At 39.6% G+C, this 23114-nt stretch overlaps 1 long non-coding RNA gene across 5 annotated transcripts in view; it reads left to right on the top strand.

Annotated features, from left to right (window-relative positions):
• LOC140522313 (uncharacterized) overlaps window positions 1–23114 on the top strand; it is a 37156-nt gene that overhangs the window by 9790 nt on the left and 4252 nt on the right. For 3 of the 5 annotated variants that reach the window (XR_011973281.1, XR_011973280.1, XR_011973278.1), the window contains 4 exons: window positions 1009–1227; window positions 1725–3413; window positions 14572–14654; window positions 18461–18583. This is a non-coding gene — a long non-coding RNA (uncharacterized lncRNA). Of the gene's footprint in view, window positions 1–1008; window positions 1228–1724; window positions 3414–14317; window positions 14407–14571; window positions 14655–18460; window positions 18584–23114 lie in introns of those variants that run through there. The other 2 variants (XR_011973279.1, XR_011973282.1) reach the window with 2 other exon arrangements.

Genomic DNA, 23114 nt, shown 5'->3' with positions numbered 1-23114 from the left:
GATGCCCTCCAAGTCATTCATTTTTACAAATGAAGAAACTGATGCCAGAAATGTATAATGACATGGCCAAGATCACATACACAATCCCTCTTTCTTATGGTTTATAGGTTTCTGCTAATATTCAAAAGAAGATCCTTTTCCCATGTATGCTCCCTGAAAATGGGGAAGAGGTTGTAAGCCAGTATCCCATGACCCAGCCCCAGCCCAGCTGGAGTTAATTCTACACCATCCACCAAATTACCTATAACTCAGACAGGGAGGCATGGGGGCTTGAGGTCGTTGAGGAGAAGTGGCCATATCTGTTGGAATGGTGGCACAGTGAATAAAGTCAGGAAGACCTGGGTTCAGTTCCAGCCTTAGATATTTGCACTAGCTGTATGACTGGGGGCAAGTCAATTAATCTCTGCCCCAGCTTCTCCATGTATGAAATGGAAATAATAATAGCACATATTTCCCATGGTGGGTGTGAAGATAAAATGAGATATTAATTGTAGAGCCCTTAGGACAGTGCCTGGTACATACTAGGTGCCATATCTGTGTTAGCTATTTTTTAATTGTTTATTAGCTTGTAGTCTATTCACACCAAGCAGAATGTTCCTGTGCATACTTCTTTTACCTGGTGAGGGGGACACATTGATAATAAAAATAAAAGGAAAAGTGGCCTTTCCAATGGCACGATAATTTTTGAGTGATTTTACCATCTGACAGTTTGGTTTGGGTTTTGGTATACAACATGGGCAAAACAAAAGTACCTTCCACTCAAGGTCTTTGTGAGGGTCAAATGTGTTCATATATTTAAGGGTCTTGGAAGTTTTGGACACACAATAAAGCCATGTAAATGCTTATTTCCTCCCACCCCCTGTGTTGTTTCCCAGAAATATTGGATTAATCCAACACTCTTGCAACACTGGATTAGTCTATCTGTCTTCCCACAGCTCATTCAACATTGATATTTTTATATCTTTTAGCATCTTTATCAATTTCATGGATTCTAGTTTCCTGTGACAGGTTCCAAGAACAAGTTGGGCAAGGAAACTTGAGGACCAGATGAGATCAAAGACAAGAAAAGTCTAGAAGAAAAAGTCCAGAGTGGCTGTCCTTTCTGTTGGAACACATCTCTCTGATGTCTTTTGAAAATGAGGACAGAACATGTTTGGAAAGGGGAGACACAGACCTTTGAAGCTTATTGGGTCACCCTATTCTACCAGGACACAACCACTGATTCAGGTGGGGAATTCTTAATATCTCTTGCTCCCCATTGCTATTTCTAAATTCTCTCTCTCCCTTTATTAGCCAGGAACCTCTTCTTTGAAGTCCACCAAAACAATATCTATCAGTCAGTCAAAAATCTATTAATTTTTGCGTCTCCACATCAAGGACACTCTCCACCATTCCTCAATGAGTTCATTGACTCACTTGGACTGACGCAAAAACATTTATAGCATTGCTTTTTGTGAGGGCAAATAAAACCAAAACAAAACCAAAAAAAAAAATTCAACCCCAGCAACTTCAGGATTGCACATCAATTGGGGAATGAATGAAAAAATTACAGCATATGTATATAATAGAATATTTTTGTTCTATAAGAAATGAGGAATAAGGTGATTTAAAAGAGATGGAAAGATTTGTATGAACTGATGCAGAGGCAAGTGAGCAGAACCAGGGGAATAGTTATAAATTAAAAATATTATAAAAAGAAACAACTTTTGCATTTCTGGTTCCAGGAACCAAGATGGCAGAGTGAAAAGTAATTGCTATCTCCCTCCCTTGTTGACCTTAACAAGCCCAGAGAATATCCCCGGGAAAACCCCAGGAACAGTGGGAGCAGCTGAATGGATAAACCGACTCTTAGCCCATGAGGCTAGGAAGATTGCTAAGGAAGGTCCCTCTTGCTGTGGCTAAAGGGGACCAGTGCATGATCAGAGCTGTCCAAGACAACCTCACCTCTGCAAACCATGAGAAGATCCTGATACTCATGGGGCTGAAGCCAGCAACTGCCAATACCAAGACCCCAGGGGTGCCTCAGCATCCCAAGGGAATCGGGAAGACACTAGGGCAGATGGGATCACCAACTGCTGAGCTTGCCTATGCTCTAGTTCAGGAGAGGAGACTTCTTGTGGCCAGACCACCCCTCCCCTACACTTAACAAGCTAGCTCCAAGGTAACTGTGGAGAAACCTCACCTGGTCTCTGCTTTCAAACACCAGCCAGCTCAGCACCAGGTAAGCTGCAGCATTTTAGCTTCTAGCTGAAAGAATCAGAGACCATAACATACAAAGCCTCATATTTTAGGCACAAGACCTGTGGGACAGAGCCCTCTATACCCCAGATGCATAGATCTCCTTTAAAAGCCAGGAAAAGGGTGTTTATCATGAGTAAGAAGCAAAGCAGAAAAGACCATAGAATCTTTCTATGGGGACAAGGATTAAAATACAAATGCCAAAGAGGTAAGCATTGAGACTGTACTCCCATCTGAAACTTCAGAAGGGAATATGAACTAATCTGAAGCACAAAGAGCCTTCCGGAAAGAGCTCAGGAAGGATTTTAAAAGCCAAATTAGAGAAATAGAAGAAAAACTGACCAATGACTTTAAAAATATGAAAAAAGAAATCACAGAAGAATTTCAAAGGACAATTGGACAAATGGAAAAGGAAGTACAAAGCCTAACTGGAGAAAATAACTCCTTAAAAGGAACAATTGGACAGATAGAAAAGGAGATGCAAAAGTTAACTGAAGAAAACAATTTGATAAAAATTAGAATTGGGCAAGTAAAAGCTAATGAATCTATGAGACATCAAGTATCAGTCAAACAGAATCTAAAAAATGAAAAGATAGAAGAAAATGTAAAATATCTAACTGGAAAAACAACTGACCTGGAAAATAGATTCGGGAGAGAAAATCTAAGGATTATTGGTTTACCAGAAAACCATAATGAAAAAAAGAGCCTGGACAATATCATCCAAGAAATCATCAAGGAAAATTGCTCAGAAGTCCTAAATCCAGAGGGCAAAATAGTCATGGAAAGAATCCATCGTTCACTTCCTGAAAGGGACCCCAAACTAAAAACACCTAGGAATATCGTTGCCAAATTCCAGAACTATCAAGTGAAGGAGAAAATACTACAGGCAGCCAAAAAGAAACAATTCAAATATCAAAGAGCTATAGTCAGGATCACACAGGACCTTGCAGCTTCTACATTAAAAGATCAAAGGAATTGGAATATGATATTCCATAAGGCAAAGGATCTGGGACTATAACCAAGGATTAATTACCCAGCAAATTTGAGCATAATATTTCAGGCAAGGAGATGGAAATTCAATGAAATAAGCAATTTCCAGATCTTCCTGATGAAAAGGCCAGAACTCAATGGAAAATCTGAACTCCAAGCACAGGTCTCAAGAGAGGCATAAAAAGGTAAATGGGGAAAACAAAACTTGTTACTCAATGTGGACAAAGTGTTTATATCCCTATAAGGGAAGATGATACTTGTTAATCTTGAGAATTGTGTATTTATTATGAAATATAAAAGGGATATACATAGATAGATGGAGTGGGTATAAATTAAATGATGTGATGAAAATAAATGTGATTTAAGGGAGCAAAGGGATTGCAATGGAAGATGTGAAAAGGAGGAGGTAGAAAAAAATAAATTCTATCACAGGAAGAGGCACAATAATATGTTACAGTAGAGGGAAAAGGGGAGGGAGATGAGCATTGTTTGAGAGATACTCTCATCTGATTGGATTCAAGGAGGGTACAACAAACTCAGTTAAGTATAGAAATACAGCTAGGTCTATAGACAGTAGGAGGGGAAGCTAAAAGGGAAGGAAGAAATAGTAAGGTAAAAGGGGGTTAAAAGGGAGGGGGCTGAAAGAAGAGAGGGAACTGAGGGAGGTGGTAGTCAAAAATTAAAACTGTTGTGGAGGGGAAGGAAGAAGGGAGAACTAAAAGCATAAACAAGGGAAAAGGGGATGGAAGGAAAGACAGGTAGTAATCATAACTCTTAATGTGAATGGAATGAACTCTCCCATAAAACAGAGAGGGATAGCAGAATGGATTAAAAACCATAATCCAACAATATATTGTTTAAAATAAACACATTTGAAACGGGGGCATACACACAGGGTAAAGGTAAAAGGTTGGAGCAGAATATTTTGTGTTTCAGGTAATGTAAAAAAAGCAGGGGTAGCAATCCTAATCTCAGACAAAGCAAAAGCAGAATTAGATCCAATCAAAAGAGATAAGGAAGGAAACTATATCCTGCCAAAAGGCACCATAGACAATGAAACAATTTCATTATTAGACATATACGCTCCAAGTGATATAGCATCGAAATTCTTAGAGGAGAAGTTAAGGGAGTTACAGGAAGAAATAGATAGCAAAACTATACTATTGGTGGACCTCAATCTCCCCCTCTCTGAACTTGATAAATGTAACCTCAAAGTAAACAAGAAAGAAGTTAAGGAGGTGAATAAAACTTTGGATAAGGTAGATATGATAGATCTCTGGAGAAAATTGAATGGGGATAGAAAGGAATATACCTTTTTCTCAGCAGTACATGGCAACTGACCATGTACTAGGCCATAAAAACTTCACAATCCAGTGTAGAAAGGCAGAGATGGTCAACACATCCTTCTCAGATCATAATGCAATAAAACTTCTATGTAATCAAAGACCATGGAAATATTAACCAAAAACTAACTGGAAACTAAACAATGTAATCCTAAAGAATGAGTGGGTTGAACAACAAATTATAGAAACAATCAACAACTTCATTCAAGAGCATGACAGTAAGGAGACAACCTACCAAATCTTATGGGATATTGCAAAAGCAGTTCTTAGGGGAAGTTTTATATCTTTGAATGCCTACATAAATAAAATAGAAAAAGAGGAGATCAATGAATTGAGCATACAGCTGAAAAAGCTAGAAAAAGAACAAATTGAAAATCCCTAAGTAAGTACCACATTAGAAATACTGAAAACCAAAGGAGAGATTATTAAAATTGAAATTAAGAAAACTATTGAACTAATAAATAAAACTAAGTTGGTTTTATGAAAAAAACCAATAAAATTGATAAACCTTTGGTCAATTTGATTTAAAAAAAAGAAACAAGAAAACCAAATTACAAATATCAAAACTGAAAAGGGTGAACTAACCTCCAATGAGGAGAAAATTAAAAGGCTATTTTGCTAAAGAACAGCTTTATAGAACAGGAAGAAAAAACAACAAAAGTCATCTGGAGGAACAAAAGGTCAAAAATTTCAAGGGAAAGAATGGGGGGAAATCTGAAATAAGAGATCCTACTAGGACCAGATTTCAAACCATATTATAAAATGGCCATCATCAAAACAATTTGGTATTGAATATGAAATAGAGTGATAGAGCAATGGAATAGATTAGGTACACAGGTATATAAGCTCTGTAGATTTGTGTTACGTAAATCTAAAGATCCCAGCTATTGGAACAAGAACTCACTATTTGCCAAAAACTGCTGGGAAAATTTGGAAAGTACTCTGACACAAAGTAGGCATAGAACATCTCACAACATATCCAAAGATTTGTTCAAGATGGCTACATGATTTGACACATGAAGCATTATATGATATGCAATTTAGGACAGAATGGTCCAGAGGTACAAAAATATGTTGGGGAGCTTTTGATGTAATTAAGTCACCTCTGCCATGCTGGGCTTGGTCACCATAACAAGGAAAAATAAGGGTGGAGGATCTCTAGTTAGCTTCCTAACTAACTAACTAGGTTAGTTAAAAATTAAGCAAGTGAACTTACAATCTTCTGTTTACAGCTCTGACACCTAATATACAGAATTGCCAAAGGAAGCTTTTTTCTTTTCCTTTTTTCACTTTAGAATTAGGGAAGGCAAGACAATTGGGTTTAAGTGACTTACCCAAGGTCACACAGCTAGTAAGTGGCAAGTGTCTGAGGCTACTTTTGAGCTCCAGGTCTGGTGCTGTATACACTGTGCCACCTAGCTGTCCCAGGAAGCTTTTTTCAAAAGAGCAAAGAAAAGATTTTTAAAATATCAGAGCTCTTTATGGAAAGTCCTAATTGCTACATAGAGACTCTATTTGCTAACCCAGATTCATTTGTCTAATTTCTCTTGTTGGAATTTTCTTTCTCTTTTGGCCCTGGATCTTCTTAGCAATGCTCCATGATCTCTAGGGAGTTCAAAAATCTGCCTTTTCATCTGACCCTATTAATACACTTTCTTTCAATTGTTTGATCATATTTTTTGTTTTACTTTTGGGTTTTATTCATCCTTCCTTCTCTTTTTAGGATCTCATTGTATAGTTTATCTTCTTTCCTCCCACTAGTGCACAGAATCCTGAGGCTTGCCTAAAATATTGCCTCAGCTTCCTTGTCTTAGGGGATAGGGAGATGACAGACCCCTTTCCCTACTCTAAGTAATCTTTCCAGTCTGGTTTCTCATTCCTCTACAGGTCAAACCCAGTGAGTAATTTCCAACATTTGGCACAGTGCCTGGCACGTAATAGGTACTAAATAAATTCCTGTTTAGTCTTTGACACTAGTGTGTACCTCTGAGTGGTACTCAGGCACAAATCTCAGATTTTCTCTGTGCTCTCCATGGCTTGTGTGTGCCCTTAAGATGTGTTTGGTTAGAACCCTAAGTATTAAAAGTTCTCCATCCTTAATTGGATGACAGCTCTATTTAGTTTTTCTAATCATCTTTAATTTCCTTGTCATTAGCACAAAATTACCTCAATGTCAAGGCTTGGGATTGAGGACATTTGCCAAAAGTGACATTTTCCCATCTTTTGGATCACATAGAATTTACCAATGACTGTTAGTATGATGCTATATAGACCCTTCTTTGTAAGGTACAACATCTTTGGGTGAAAAGCTAAGCTTTTGTCATCCTTGGCAAAATCAGCTAATGCTTTACCTCCTCTAATGTGAATATGGAGATCCAAATTAAAGCATTTCAAGCAAACTCTCGATATCAGCAAATCCTGTCTTTTCCTAAATTTCCCACATTAACATTTTACTCTCTGCATGACCTTAGTTGTAGAATGTGGATGTGAATTCCAAGGTAGGAAGGTGGAGACTGAAATCAATCAACCTTTATAAAGTCCTTAGTACTTGTCAGGCACCACAATAAGCAGGGAGTATAAATATGAAGAAGACAGCCCTGACTTCAAGGAATTTGTAATCTAATATTGTCCAGTCATTTTTCAGTTGTGTCTCAGTTTTCCTGCCCATTTGGGGTTTTCTTGATAGAGATATAGAGTGGTTTGCCATTTCCTTCTCTAGCTTATTTCACAGATGAGGAAACTGATGTAAACAGGGTTAAGTGACTTGCCCAGGGTCACACAGCTAGTGTTTGAGGCTGCATTTGAACTCAGGTATTCCTGACTCCAAGCCTGGTGCTCTATCCACTGCCCCACCTAGCTGCCCCCCAATATAATAGAAAGCAAAAGAGAAAAAGAAGTTGAAAAGCAGGAGTTTGTGGGAAAGGTACCCTGTGCAGGGACATGGTAGAGAACTCAGTCAGGGAATTTCCAAAGTAGTAAAGCCAGGTGAGAAATGAAGCAATGTCTAAGCCAGGTCCTCCTCTTAAAGAGAGAAGTTCAGGGCCACACCCTCCAAACAGCTCAGTGAGTTATTCAGTGGAGTCCTCAAAGTGATGAGATCTTATAGGATGATGAGATCATGCCAGTGAATGAATTTCCTAAGGCATGGTGGGATGAGGGCTTTTATCTGAGCTCAGTACAGAATACAGAATAGTGGTTTCTCTTCCCTGAGAGACCCTGGAGGAAGTAGTTGTTAGAATTATTTTGTTTTAAAATTAAATTATTTTATTTGTTTTCAGTGTTTGACAATCACTTCCATATATCTTAGATGTTTTTCCCTTCCCTCTGCTTCACTCTCCCCTCCCTCCTCACTCCCTCTGAGATGGCATACAATGTTATATAGGTTCTACACGTACATTCCTATTAAATACATGTTGCATAGAAGATTGAAAATGAATGGGAGAAACCATAAAACAAAACAAAACATAATACAAAAGAATTGTTTCTATCTGCGATCCAATTCCACAGTTCTTTCTCTGGATGTGTAAGGCGTTTTGCCCCAAGAGTCCAATGGAAATATTTTAAGTCCATGCATTGCAATGAAATAATAAGTCTACCAGAAAAATTCCTCGCACACTGTGGTTGTTGCTATGTACAAAGTTCTCCTGGTTCTGCTTCTTTCATTTAGCATCAGTTCATATGAGTCTTTCCAGGTTTCTTTGAAGTCTTCCTGATCATCGTTTCTCATAGCACAATAGTATTCCATTACATTCATATACCACAACTTGTTCAGCCATTCCCCAATTGATAAATGGTCAAATAACATTATGAACAGGCAGTTTTCAGAGGAATAAATTAAAGCTATCTATAATCATATGAAAAAATGCTCTAAATCACTATTGATTAGAAAGAAGCAAATCAAAACAACTCTGAGGTACCATGTCACATGTATCAGATTGGCTAACATGACAAAACAGGAAGATGATAAATGTTGGAGAAGATGTAGGAGAGTTGGAACACTAAGTCATTGTTGGTGGAGCTGTGAGCTGATCCAACTATTCTGTAGGGCAATTTGGAATGATACCCAAAGGGCACAAAAATGTGCATACCCTTTGACCCAGCAATATCACTTCTGGGACTCTATCCCAAAGAGATCATAGAAATGGGAAAGGGTTCCACATGTACAACAATATTTATAGCAGCTCTCTTTTTGGTGGCCAAAAACTGAAAATCAAGGGGATGCTACCATTATTTTTGTACAGATAGGTTCTTTTCCCCTTTCTTTGATCTCTTTGGGATACAGAGCCCAAGGGCTCCTCTGGACACTCCTGGCTTTGGAGTGATTATCAGTAGTAACTGTTGCTGTTTCCCTCCCAGCCTGATGTCTTTCTTTTTCTTGGCCTCATTAAAGGGGCCATGCCCTGCTTACTTCTTAAACAGGCCTATTCAATGAATGGGCATTACCTCTCCCTAAGTGAGTACCTGCAAAGATCTTGGCCTAAAGGGCCCAAGGTCTCCCAGTGCATACTGGGTCATCTCCAGTCATCCTGATGAATATCTGGTCACTGGATTCAGATGGCTCTGGAGTAGAAGTGAGGCTGGTGACCTGAACAGCCCTCCCTCACTCAAAACAAAGTCAAGTGCAAGTCAAGTAATTATTTCTCTGATGGCATGGTCTTCTTCAGCAATGAAGGATGAACACAAACAATGCATTAGTGAGATGTAAGACTTCCAGTTGAGCGCAGTATAGAATGCAGTGAATACTTTTCCCTGGAGAACATTGGAGGAAGCAGCTACTCCCTGAGCTGAAATTGCCTGGGAAGATGTATGTGCAATGGGTATTGGCCCCACTGCTGACAAGAGAAGACTGCAACATTTTCACCCTCCATTTTGCTTATTGTGATTGAGAAATCTGTACCACTAAACCATGCAGGGACCCCAGAGGGCAGGCAGAGTGTGCTGTAGATGAGAAGCCTGGGGACCTTTCCTGGATTCTCTTGGTACCCAGGTATGCAGCTAGCGCTTATATTCTCACTGCTCCTGCAGGACATGGTGATTTACTCCACTGCAGATTCAGACAAGGAGGCTGGAGACTGAGTCACAATAATCTGTCATCTGGCATGTAAAATGAGAAACTAAACAAAGGTCACCAAAATTCATTGACTTTCAAGAAAAACCAGTCGCAGGGGCTTGGTTTTTGTAAGAAGGTTGGAGTGCCAGACAAGGACTCTGGGAAGCTGCTTTAAGGAGCCCCTCTGGCTTTGAGAACCCAGATGTCGATGCTTCCCTCTCTGGTAACTATGGTCAGACAGTTGTACTGTCTGTTGAATTCAGGCAGAGGAAGCCATGTCTGTTGATCTTTGATTACTTTGGGGCTTACTGACTGTAAGTATTTGCTTGGTCAGATGAGGACTCTGGGAAGCCACTAAAGAGCCCCCTGGCTTTCAGAACCCAGATGTTGATGCTTCCCTCTCTGCTACCTATGGTCAGACATCTGAATTGTCTGTTGAGTTCAGGTGGAGGAAGCCATGTCTGTTGATCTTTGATTTCTCTGTATTTTCTGTTAAGTTCAGGGTGCTAACTCCCCTGAACTAGGTGAATGATATATGTGCTTGGTTAAAGAAATCATACATGTGTTTGATTAAAATGATTGTTAACCCTTCAAAAAGAAAAAAAACTCAGGGGGACTGATAATTACTTGACTTAAGTATTGTATACTCAAAAGAGGACATTAAACAATTTCAATAACTTTAACAAATGAATGAGAAGAAAGCTCCCAAATGAACTTTGAATGATGTCAAAAGGAGAATACAATGATGTTTGTGATCCCACGACCACTGTGTGTTCTCCTTCCTTATCTGGGAGCCAGAGCAGTAGGAGGCCGAGGAACTGAGCTGCTGACCCCCCGCCCCCTCCATGCTAGGCTCTGCCCAATGCTGATTCTTGGGGTTGGGAGAGAGGCAAGTTGGTTAATAAGGGCTCTGGGCAGTCAGGACAGATGTGGGGGATGGGAGCATGAAAAGCAGGATGGGCCTTGGAGGAAAAGGTGGACTTCAGCTGCTGAGTTTATTTCTAGGGCTCATGACATAGGATGGTCATCCTCAGGTATTCCCTGTCCCTGCGTGGAACAATATTCAGACTCAGGGGTGTGTTGCCCTTAATGAAACAGAATCACTTCACTTTCCAGCTCTTTCATCTCCTCAGGCTCCAAAGATAACTGGCTATCTATGCTTCAGTAGGAGGGGAGAAAGTGTGGCCTGTGGCTTTTTGTGTATTTCCTAATTTATCATGGGACCCCATTGTTCCTCTAGTCCAAAGGGTTCATTCATTGTCTCCTGAATGTGTCGTAAGGATTCCTACCACACCTCTTTGCTCACTCCCACCATTTGAACACTATCCTTACAACTAAAATATATCTGAAATATAAAGGTTGTGTTCATGCAAGTTTAAAGAAGAGGTTCTAGGCAAAAGGCCTTCTTTATTCCATTGGAGGAAAGAAACTAGACACTGGGGTCTGGCCTAGGACTGAGGAGACCCAAGGCAGAGAGGCTAAGCCTTGATGTATGGCTACATAAAGAAGTAGTGAGTCATAACGGCAGCAGTGGGGTATGACAGCAACAATGAGGCAATGTTACCCAGTTACCCAAGTTCATACATAGCAGGGCTTCACGACTGGGATGTGGTTCCCACTGATGTTTGCCCCAGCTCAGGGATCTCCAGTTCTGTGATTTAGCTGCCAAAGAGTTCATCCAGAGGGTGAGCACAAAGGACTGTTGTTATGCCAAGTTCAGGGCACAGATTGCTTGCTGAGCCTTAGCCCTGGACAGCAAAATGTCTCCTAAAACTAGAAAGAGAGGAGTGTTCTTGGCCTGGGATCCTTACAAGTGGTAGTTCAGTTTCTGCTTGAAAGACCTCCTTAGAGAGGAAATCCACCTCCTCTGAATGCAACTTAATCTTTTTGTTTTTCTTGTTGTTATCAAGTCATTTTAGCCATAACTACCTCTCTGTCATCCCAATTGGAGGTTTCTTGGCAAAGATCCTAATATGGTTTGCCATATTAGGCATATTCTCTAGCTCATTTTACAGATGAGGAAACTGAGGCAAAAAGGTGAAGTGAGTTGCCCAGGGTCACGCAGTTAATAAGTGTCTGAGGTCAGATCTGAATTTGTCTTCCTGACTAGGCTCAGAACCACAAAGCTGCCATCACCTACCTTTTGGACAGTTCTAATTTTTAGGCAGGTTTCTTGACTTTGAGCCTAAGTTGACCACTTTGCCCTGTTGCCCACTGCTCCTCCTTTTGCCATTTCTCAGACCAAACAGGAAATGTCTAATCCCTTTTCCACATGAGGGACCATTTTATTCTTGAAGCAAAAAAAAAAAAAAAAATAAAAACAAAATAAAAATAATGAGATCTTTACTGTATTGTCAGTTATTATCCTGTCTCTTCTTGGAGCTTTTTTTCCCTCCCAACATGACTTGTCAACAACATAACCATCTTTTCTGTCATCCTCAGTCTTCACTACCAGCCTCAATTTATTCTGAATTTTAACATTCCTGACACAATTTTTCTAGGACCATACAATACTCATATATTCTTTCTTATTTTCATCTTGCTTCTATTGTCTCTACATTTGCTTTTCAGTCTAACGTGGTTGGTGAGTTTACCATGGATACACTTCAGTCTGTCCAGATACAATTCATTTTTCTACTCATTTGGAATTTTCTTTCTCCAGCATTTCATTGTTGAAGTTTTCCCATCTCTTTTTGGCTGATTGTCCCCAAAGTCACTTAATTCCATGGGACCATAGCTCAGAACCTTTCTTTTGAAATACTTCAAATTTACTTTCTCAAAATCTAGAGTACAGTCAAAAAATTTTTTTCTAGTGTGATTTTAAAGTAAAATATTTTATACCATCAAAGTATACATTCTCCTATCCAGTTATGGGATAATAATAATATATTTTAATATACTACCAAAGATTCTGGTCAATTTAACATGAATATACATTTTGATATCAAAATTTTAGCTTAAGCACTTTTCTTTCATAGCATTTGAAAATTATTTTGCAACCTATGTGCAACTTTTACATCCTGACAAAAAAAAACAACAAACCATTTTGAAATAAACTTTTAAACCTGAATGAAAAATCATACTGCCTAAATCTTGATGGTATATAATATAGTCAAACATGCCTCCAGAAATCAAACATATCTGTATTACATTAGGAAAAGTTTATAGGAGTAAAAGATACATAAATCATTATTTCAAAGAAATGAAGGCAAGTGAATTATTTCTAAGAATCACTTAATGCAACAAAAGAAATATAGATTTTGGCTTCTTTTGCATATATCTTTTAATAGATTTTTTAAAAACCCTGCAATTTTGAGGAAAAACATATTCCCTGACTTAGGAAAACAATAAACAAAAATATATATATTTATAACCCAAGTTAAGTAAACTGATGTATTTTATAATTTCTAATTGTGTTAGTCATGTATCAGGAAAGAGAAGACATTTTCAATTATTCTCCCCCAATATTTTTTAAAATAAAAATCCACAGTGAAATTATGAGGTTGTGACATAAAACACATTTAATCCATTTTGTAAATGACTACTTTTTAATTTGGCTGAAGCTATTATCTCTTCAAGCAATAGGTACCGTCAAATGCAAAAATCTTGCATCTCTGATTTTCAAACAATCTCAGAAGAGCAAGGGGAGACAGATACTCCCTCATTTTCTAAATTCTTCCTCTTCCCTTCTTAGCAGATGTGGTGGGTTACATTTGTGGAATGTGACTTACATTGTTTGAAAAAATTAAGATGTTAATTAGATTTCTTGAACTGCTTTCTCTCTCTTTTTATTCCTTGTTATTAAGAAAGTTTCTTTGCATAGGGAAGGGGAAAATATATTTGGGCAGGGTGGAAAATGTAAAAACAAACATATCAATAAGATTTGAACACACAAGTTGTACTTGGTGAGATAATGAAAGCACTCGCTGAGCCTGTGAGAAAATCCTTGGCCCAGTCAATGGAGTGGAGTCAGCAGGACTGAATTTAACTTTGGCCTTAAACTCTTAACAGCTTTGTGACGCAGGGCAAGTCATTTATCCTTGTTTAATGTTCAGTTTCCTCGCCTCAAAAATAAGCCAGAGGAGGAAATGGCGAACAACTCCAGCACAGTGGGCACTGCCAGGCTCCGCCTTCTCCCCTCGTCCGTGGTCCTTGTCCCACGGAGCCCACACGGGGTCTGGCAGAGGACACAGCGGAGCCTTCTGCCTTCCCGGGGTCCCGCTGGCCTCTGGCGCCCTCTCGCCCGCTCCTGCTGCCCCTCGTGTCTTCGAGGCTGCAGCTCGAGGTTTCCTTCCTCCGAGCTACCGCTTCCCTTCGTGGCAGCGTCACTTCCGGCGGGATGATTGCGATGCCAGGGAAACAATTCCTTAGAACTGCGCCCTGTTGGCACTGCCTGCCGGAGTAGGAGACAGCAGGGTGCACTAGACTGGGAGGAGCCCCCGGGCACTTCCAGCTCTGGAAACCCACGCCTGCTGACTTCCCGTGGGTTCTGGGCCTGGGTAGACCTCGCTGGAGGTAAGGGGAGGAACTTAGGGGGGCGGGGCTCCTGGCAGGAAGCGCCGGAAGGGGCGGGGCTCCTGGCAGGAAGTGCCGGAAGGGGCGTGGCAGGCATGCAAGCCTGACGACTGTTCATGCCGGGGGAGGGGCCGAGGTACGGGCATGCGCACAAGCGCTTCATCCTCCAGACTACGACTCCCAGAAGGACGTGCACGCCCCCCGGGGTGCTCAGGGGGGTCACGTGGCTGTTTTCCAGCTTTGGCTCCAAAGAGAGCCTGGCTCCCCCAGGTCAGAAATGCCTGATTTCTTCTCTTACTCCCCTCCCCACCCCCAGTTCTGCTCTGTGTTCCCTGATTCCCCCCTCCCCATGGCAGAACTGGGGATTTCTATTACCTGAGCAGGGTACACCTCCAGCATGGTTCCTCCTCACACTTCTCGAACTTTCTTCCTCAGCCCTGCCTCGTGTGACCTCTGCCCCACCCCAGTAGCGGGGAGCCTGGAGGAAGAGGAATAGCCCCTGACCCAGGCACAGAAAGGTGAGTGCCACGTGCTGCCTTCCTGAAATATCTCAGGCCAGAGAATGGGAATACGTTTTATTCTCTTAGGATGGTACTCTGGAAATTGTGGGCATCAAATAATCACATATGTAGAGCTAAATGATACCTCAGAGACCGGTTCATCCTCCTCCCACCAAAAAAGACCTTACATTTAGTTTTTTTAAAGTTTGAGTTCCAGATTCTTTCCCCTCCTTCCAGTCTTTCCCCCACCCATTGAGAAGGCAAATAATACCATGTCCATGTTGCATGTGAAGTAATGCAAAGCATTTCCATATTGGCCTTAGTCCAAGAAAAAGTGCGATAAAAATCAAAGTGAAAAGGAACATGCCTCAATCTGCACTCCAAGTTCATCATTTCTCTCTTCATATTTTATAATCATTCCTTTGGAATTTTCATGGATCATTTTAATATTATAGAAGCTGTTTGAAAATATAGAAAGAGAAAGACCCCTACCAAATGCCTCCTTCAAAAAAAGATGATGTTAATTAAATCAAAGAGATTACAGCACCATTTTCTCTAGGTTTTACGTTATGAGATTGGACTGGTGTTAGGCATTCGTATTTGATTCAAAATTCAGAAAACTACTGACATGATAGACTTCATTAATAACATGAACAATAAGAATATGGTTTCATCAGTAGACTCAGACAAGGCCTTTGATAAACTATAACACTATTCCTCTTAAAAATAGAGAGGAGAGGAAAAAAGGAAAATTAAGATTCTCTCAGGTTCCTCCTCATACTTATTAGATTGGGAGAGTTGACAAGAAAGTAAAATGAGAAGTTCTAGATGGTCTATGGGAAAACAAATATATCAATATGCTGTTGATGGTTGTTGCGATTGTGGGCCATGTGTTGAACCATGACATCAGGAAAATGATGCCATGACTTAGAAATGAATTGAGTTTAAGTGAGGGAGGGCTGTGGAAGATCTCCAGCCTCATTTTGTTCTGCTGAGCCACCTGGGTCCAGTGGTAAATTATAGATCAGGAAAATTGGAGATTGCCCAGCTTGCAGTGGGAGACCTTGGGCTTTTGAAGCTAAGGTCTACAGGAATTCTCACTTTAACTGAGGCAAAGCCCCATTCAGTGATTAAGGCTGGTTTAGAAATGTGGGAGGAATGGTCCCTTTTATCTAACAAAAAATAAATAAAATCATTCTGAGAGGGGAAGACCTTCAGGATTTCTGGCCAAAACAGAAACAAATACTATTTTAGGAGTCCATAGGCTGCTGGAGCCCAAACACTGACCAATACCAGATGCTTGGGCTGTGACCTATTGGCCAATCTATGAGAGTCAGAGTGAATTGCATTTAAGACCTGGTCTTTAAGAGTGAAACTAGCCAGTAAACCCCAAGGGGATGATAGCTCATGTGGACAGAGGGAAATTCTGGCAGGAGGGGAGAGGAAGGAGCTGACTTGTCCTTCTGGAACTACAGTTTATTGTCTGTCCTTCATTCTGGAAGATGAGCATGTCATCAGGAAGGTGATGCCCTAACTTGCAGATGAATTTGATTTAAATGAGGGAGGGCTGTACTAGGTCACCAGTCTCACTTTCTACTCAGGAGCTATTTGAGTCCAGTGATCAGTAAGACTGGAGATGTCTCCTACTGTTGATAGAGCTACAACTTGGACCAGCCCTTCCTGAAACCAATTTGGAATAATGCTGAGAAAATTTCTAAACTGTGCACGTGCCCTTTGTCCCAACAATACTACTACTAGGTGCCAAGGGGTCAAAGAATGAGGAATAACCCATGTGTACAAAAACATTCCCAGCAGGTCTTTTTGCAATGGCAAAGAGTTGGAAACTAAGAAGATTCCCATCATTTGTGGAATGGCTGTTTATGTTATGGTATACAAAGGTGATTAAAAAATATTGTAATATAAGAAATCACGCAAGGAACTTTTCCCTAGAACTCAAGGAGGACTCATATGAATCAATGTAGAATGAAGTAGACAGAGCAGGAGGAAGGAGTAGAAAATGAGAATATTGTAAAGATAAAAAAATCCACTACCTCTCAATGCAATTTAATCTGACTTTTTGGTCTTCTTGTTGCTGAGTCATTTCAGTCACAACAACCTCTCTGTCACCCCATTTGGGGTTTTCTTGGCAAAGATCCTAGCATGGTTTGCCATTTTCTTCTCTAGCTCATTTTACAGATGAGGGAGCTGAGGCAAAAGGGGTTAAGTGACTTGCCCAGAGTCACACAGCTAGGAAGAGTCTAAGGTCAGAAATAGAACATTATATTTAAAAAAGAGTAGTGGAGAGACAACAATGCCTGATAAATTATTCTGGTGACAAATATTACAAAAAGATTTTAAAAATCTTGTGTGGAGGCAAGATCAGAATAGTGAAGACCATATTTCAGGGTAGATTGGATGATGGTGATTGCAAGGGATTCCTGTGAGAAAGCTATACAACTTCAATCTTGCTTAACTTTGGTTTACTTATTGAACTTAGACCCAGAAATGAGGCAGGAAAAAAATTACCAGCAGGAAGTATATACCAAAAATAAAAGGAGACAGATAATATCCAGCTATTCTGATAGGAATGTATAATGTGCTTCGTTGCTTAGCCGCTGTCATGTGTCTGTAAAAAATCTTGGAGAAAAGGGTGAAGTGCCACAACTCTGGAAAAGGGAACATTTACCAAACTTTGAAAAAGAGAGGGTAGATTTTGCAAAGCCTAGGCTAGTGACTTCAAATTTGGTTTATTATCTCAAGTAGTTTTTACTTGATTGTCTGGGATTCTCTAAGTATATCATCATATCATCTGCAAAGAGTGGTAACTTAGTTTCTTCTTTGCCTATTCTAATTCTTTTAATTGCTTTTTCTTCTCTTACTGCTACAGCTAACATTTCTAGTACCATATTGAATTGTAATGGTGATAATGGACATTCTTGTTTCACCCCTGATCTTATTGGAAATGCATCTAGCTTATCTCAATTGCGTATAATGCTTGCTGAAGGTTTTAGGTATATACTCCTTATTATTTTATGGAAAGTTCCTTTATTTCTATGTTCTCAAGTGTTTTTGATAGGAATGGGTGTTGTATTTTGTCAAAAACTTTTTCTGCATCTATTGAAATAATCATGTAGTTTCTGTTAGTTTTGTTGTTGATATGATCAATAATGCTAATAGTTTTCCTAATACTGAGACAGCCCTGCATTCCTGGTATAAATCCTACCTGATCATAATGTATTATTCTCATGATAAGTTGCTGTATTCATTTTGCTAAAGTCCTATTTAAAATTTTTGCATCTATATTCATTAGAGAAATTGGTCTATAATTTTCTTTCTCTGTTTTGGCTCTTCCTGGCTTAGGTATCAAAACCATATTTGTATCATAAAAAGAATTTGGGAGGACTCACTCCTTCCCCAATTTTCCCAAATAGTCTATAAAGTATTAGAGTTAACTGTTCTTTGAATGTTTGATACAATTCACTTGTAAATCCATCTGACCCTGGAGATTTTTTCCTAGGGTGTTCATTGATGGCGTGTTCGATTTCTTTTTCTGAGATGGGGTTGTTTAAGTATTCAACTTCCTCTTCAGTTAATCTGGGCCTCAGTTTCCTCATCTACAAAATGATGTTGTTAGATCAGTGATCTCTAAGGTCTTTTCCAACTCAAAGAGTATAATGATGACTGGGGAGGGAGGAGGAAAGCAGTAGGAAAAGAGAAATGGAACAGTACTGAAAGAAGTTATTATTTCTCTCTCATATTAATAGCCAATTATTAAAATTGGGGAGACCGTAGTTTCCTTTCCCCCATGCTATTTTCTTGTCCAGTCTTTCTAGGACAAGGCTGATGGAAGATGGGATTAACATTCTCCTCACTCTGGGTATTGCTACTCCACCCAACTAGATCCAGACTTCTAGTCTAAGGAGAGACTCCCCTCTGCTCAAACTTGGGTGAGGAATAAATTCTTTAAATAGATTGCATAAACTGGGGGTAACTGAAGTATATGACATAACTAAAATCCAGGTCCAGGGCTTTATTGTAATATTCATTCTCTCATTGTTAACCAATCAGAGTTGTTCCTACCCTCAGGAATACCCCTCTTCTTTATGTTGTAAGCCATGAAATTGCTGCCAGGATAGTTTTTGTCTAAGAGAGACATTGCCAAATGACCATTCTTTTATTAGAATGCTGATATTATTAATAAAATGATTAAAATACCCAGAAAAAAAGAATCAGTCAAACAAAATCTAAAGAATGAAAAGATAGAAGAAAATGTAAAATGTCTAATTGGAAAAACAACTGACCTGGAAAATAGATCCAGGAGAGAAAATCTAAGAATTATTGACCTACCAGAAAGCCATGATAAAAAAAAGAGCTTGGACAATATCTTTCAAGAAATCATCAGGGAAACTGCCCAGAAGTCCTAGATCCAGAGGGCGAAATAGTCATTGAAAGAATCCACTGTTCCCCTCCCTAAAGGGATCCCAAACTAAAAGCACCAAGGAATATCGTTCCCAAATTCCAGAACTGTCCAGTAAAGGAGAAAATACTACAGGCAGCCAGAAAGAGACCATTCAAATATCAAGGAAGTACAGTCAGGATCACACAGGACCTTGCAGCTTCTACATTAAAAGACTGAAGGAATTGGAACATGATATTCCGTAAAGCAAAGGAGCTGGGACTACAACCAAGGATCTGTTATCCAGCAAATTTGGGCATGATATTTCAGGCAAGGAGATGGACATTCCATGAAATAAGATATTTCCAGTCCATCCTGATGAAAAGGCCATTTCCTTCTTCAACTTATCGTACGTACGTGAGGAACTGAGGCAAACAGAATTAAGACTTGCCCTTGGTTACACAGCTAGTAAGTGTCTGAGACTGGGTTTGAACTCAGGTACTCCTGACTCCAGCCCCAGGGCTCTAATCACTGAGCTAGCTAGCTGCTTAATGTACCACTGGTCACATAGAGCCTCATAATGTCACTCCATCATTCCAAAGTTGGACCATTCACCAAAGAGTAGGGCATTGCTTGCCACATCAGTTAAATCCAACACAACTTAGCAATAAAAATAATAGCTCACACACAATTGTAAGCAACACACAAATAAACAACTATAATAATAAAGGCAATCATAAAACATGATATTCTTACTGATAACTTCAAATAACCAATATAAGTGTTCATAAATGCTCAAGAAGTGTATTCACTTCAGCTCATGAAAATTTTCAAAACATGTCAGCTCTAAAAAACAGTGGGAAAAATCCCAACATAATAAAGAAAGCAAAAGAAACAATATAACATTATGGGAGAAGATAATTTATTATACAATAATCAGGCTCAACATTAACCATAACTGAGCTTAATTTTGCTTTAAGCTCAAGCTGTTAAAAAAATCTATTTTAAAACATTTTAAAATAATATCAGAAGTAATACCCATCTAGTATCAATATGACATATTCTTGATCGGTGCTGGCAAAAAAAAATTGCCAATAAACATTTCTTAAGTGCCTACTATGGGCCAGGCACTGAAGATATTCCCCTCCCCCCTAAAAAAAGGCAGAAGGGTCCCTGCTTTGAAAGGGTTCACAGTTTAATGGGAAAGACAACAAACAACTACGTACAGATAAGCTATATAGGGATAAATTGGAAATAAGACAGGGAAAGCACTAGAATTAGAGGGATTGAGAAAGGCTTCCTGTAGATGATGAGACCTTGAGTGGTCTTGATGAGACCTTGATTTAAAGGAATCCAGAAGGCAGAGATGAGGAAGGAGAGCATTCCAGGCATGGGAGACACACAGCCAGAGAAAATACTCAGAGTCTTGCTTGTGAAACATTGAGGAGGCTAGTAACACTGGATCAAAAAGTACATGTCATAGAGTAAGGTGTAGAAAGACTAGACAAGTAGGAGGGGGCTGCATTATGAAGGGCTTTGAATGCCAAATAGAGGATTTTGTATTTGTTCTTGAAGACACTAGGGAACCACTGAAGTTTATTTAGATGTATGCTTTAGGAAATAACTTTGGTGGCTGATGGAGGATGGATGGTAACAGGGAGAGAGGTGAGGCAGGTAGACCTATCAGCAGACTGATACTGAATGGCAGTCCTGCTCATCCAGCTTATCTGAAAATCAGCCTCCAGTGCTGACTTGGCAGAACTGGAGGCCAGGTGGCTGTGGAGAGGTAACTGCTAAGATTCTGGACACAAAAATCCCTTCCTGCTCCCAGACCAGTGTACATGCTTGATTGTGCCACCCTGGAGGAACTGAGATCTTACAGATTTCCAGAGTATACCCTACTCTTGACAAAGGACCCAAAAGTCAAGTTACTGGTTGGGAAAATGCCAAAAGAAGGGGAAAAAAATAAGACTATAGGAGGTTACTTTCTTGGTGAACAGATATATTCTCCCATCCTTTCAGATGAGGAAGAACAATGCTTACCATCAGGGAAAGACATAAAAGTCAAGGCTTCTGTATCCCAAACATCCAAAATAAATATTCAATGGTCTCAGGCCATGGAAGAGCTCAAAAAGGATTTTGAAAATCAAGTAAGAGAGGTGGAGGAAAAACTGGGAAGAGAAATGAGAGAGATGCAAGAAAAGCATGAAATGTGTGTCAACACCTTGCTAAAGGAGACCCAAAAATATGCTGAAGAAAATAACATCTTTAAAAATAGGCTAACTCAATTGGCAAAAGAGGTACAAAAAGCCAATAGGAGAAGAATGCTTTCAAAAGCAGAATTAGTCAAATGGAAAAGAAGGTTGAAAAGCTCACTGAAGAAAATAGTACTTTAAAAATTAGAATGGAGCAGATGGAAGCTAATGACTTTATGAGAAACCAAGAAATCACAAAACAAAACCAAAAGAATGAAAAAATGGAAGATAATGTGAAATATCTGATTGGAAAAACAACTGACCTGGAAAATAGATCCAGGAGAGACAATTTAAAAATTATGAGACTACCTGAAAGCCATGATCAAAAAAAGAGCCTAGACATCATCTTCCATGAAATTATCAAGGAAAACTGCCCTGAGATTCTAGAACCAGGGGGCAAAATAAATATTGAAAGAATCCACTGATCACTTCCTGAAAGAGATCCAAAAAAAAGAAACTCCTAGGAATATTGTGGCCAAATTCCAGTGTTCCCTGATCAAGGAGAAAATATTGCAAGCAGCTAGAAAGAAATAATTCAAGTATTGTGGAAATATAATCAGGGTAGCACAAGATCTAGCAGCTTCTACATTAAGGGATCAAAGGGCATGGAATATTATATTCCAGAAGTCAAAGGAACTAGGACTAAAACCAAGAATCACCTTCCCAGCAAAACTAAGTATAATACTTCAGGGGAAAAAATGGTATTTCAATGAAATAGAGGACTTTCAAGCATTCTTGATGAAAAGACCATAGCTGAAAAGAAAATTTGACTTTCAAACACAAGAATCAAGAGAAGCATGAAAAGGTAAACAGCAAAAAGAAATCATAAGGGACTTCCTAAAGTTGAACTGTTTACTATATGGAAAGACAATATTTGTAACTCTTGAAAACTTCTTTCAGTATCTGGGTAGTTGGTGGGATTACACACACACACACACACACACACACACACACACAGAGACAGAGAGCACAGGGTGAATGGAATAGGATGGGATCATATCTTAAAAAATAAAATGAAATTAAGGGGTGAGAGAAATATATTGGGAGGAGAAATGGAATGGGGCAAATTATCTCTCATAAAAGAGGCAAGTAAATGACTTTTCAGTGGACGGAAAAGTGGGGAGGTGAGAGAAAAAACATGAAGCTTACTCTCATCACATTCCACTAAAGGAAGGAATAAAATGCACACTCACTTTGGTATGAAAACCTATCTTACAATACAGGAGAGTGGGGGAGAAGGGGATAAGCAGGGTAGGGGGGGATGATGGAAAGAAGGCAGTGGGAGGAGGGAGCAATTAGAAGTCAATGCTCTTGAGGAGGGACAGGGTCAAAAGAGAGAGCAGAAGAAATGGGCAGGATAGGATGGAGGGAAATATAGTTATTCTTACACAACACGACTATTATGGAAGTCATTTGCAAAACTACACATATATGGCCTATATTGAATTGCTTGCCTTCCCAAAGTGGGGAGGGAGGGAGGAAGAGAAGTTGAAACTCAAAGTTTTAGGAACAACTGTTGAGTATTGCTCTTGCAACTAGGAAATAAGAAATACAGGTAATGGGGGTATAGAAAGTTATCTTGCCCTACAGGACAAAAGAGAAGATGGGGATAAGGGAAGGGAGGGATGTTAGAAGGGAGGGCAGATTGGTGATAAGGGTAATTAGAATGCTTGGCATTTTGGGGAAGGGGGAGCGGAGAAATGGAGAGAAAATTTGGAACCCAAAATTTTGTGGAAATGAATGTTGAAAACTTAAATAAATTTTAAAAAAAAAGTTTTGTGAATTTCTGAAGGCCATTGCATGTCTCCTGATTGGTTGAGTCCATCT

This window comes from Notamacropus eugenii, chromosome 1 (genome assembly GCF_028372415.1).
Source record: "Notamacropus eugenii isolate mMacEug1 chromosome 1, mMacEug1.pri_v2, whole genome shotgun sequence".
NCBI classification, from domain to species: domain Eukaryota; kingdom Metazoa; phylum Chordata; class Mammalia; order Diprotodontia; family Macropodidae; genus Notamacropus; species Notamacropus eugenii.
This window is presented reverse-complemented; position numbering and strand designations above follow the sequence as displayed.